The sequence below is a fragment of the Argentina silus genome (genome assembly GCF_951799395.1).
Source record: "Argentina silus genome assembly, chromosome: 22".
Classification (NCBI taxonomy): Eukaryota; Metazoa; Chordata; class Actinopteri; order Argentiniformes; family Argentinidae; genus Argentina; species Argentina silus.
In genome coordinates this window covers 9313381-9314226 of record NC_139676.1, presented here as the reverse complement: position 1 = coordinate 9314226, position 846 = coordinate 9313381, and positions in this window count along the sequence as shown.

Sequence of the window (846 nt, the reverse complement as noted above, 5' to 3'; positions counted from 1 at the left end):
TAGCATGAAAGCACAGAGGCACTGAAAATCATGTCTGCTGCTACTGTATATCTATCTAGAGAGGACATGCAGGGTTGGGGCAAATTCCTTTTCAATTTCATGAATTTCGATAGTGAATTGAATTCCAGTTAGGTAATTGAAATAAGGGAATTCATTTTCAGTTATTTTTCTATAACTCAGCCGTGTGGGTTCTTTACATTCGACTGTAAATTAAAAAAAAATAAAAAGCCTCGGAATTTAATTGGAGTTTGAAAACACTTCCGGAATCGATGGAATTGAACAGGAAATCGGCCCGGGCCCGGTGGACAGACACATCACCAGTAGGATCTGCCAAATTTGAACTAAGACGACCGGTCTTCTCTTAACACGTCCGGGCGTAATGCTGCTGCTGTGTAGACCTCCGAGGTGTTTCTCCGCACAGGACGTTAGCACGTCTGCACACACATTACCAGCTCAGCGGGTGGAGCTCCAACACATTATGGAGCTGTTAAAGTGTCACGGTGCCTGGTGATTCAGTTATTCTTGCGTATTAACACATGGCCTTGCCACACAGACTTGAGGCCTGTGAAGTACTGTAAGTTATATCAATATGCACTTTAAAAAGGGTTGAATAATGATTCAGTTACCTAAATCTCTCATGCATATATAATTGGAGTGTTTTCAGTAGTTAGACAGGTCCACTGCATGTTGCTCCAGATGCAAATGACTAGATACTGAAATTACTAAGTTTTAATAACAAAATAACCCAAAAAACATGAACATTTCTTATACAGTGACAAGTGCATCCAGGCGAACACACAAGAGTGTTTTTCTTCTGTCCCTTACCGAGTACTATCAGTTTCACAT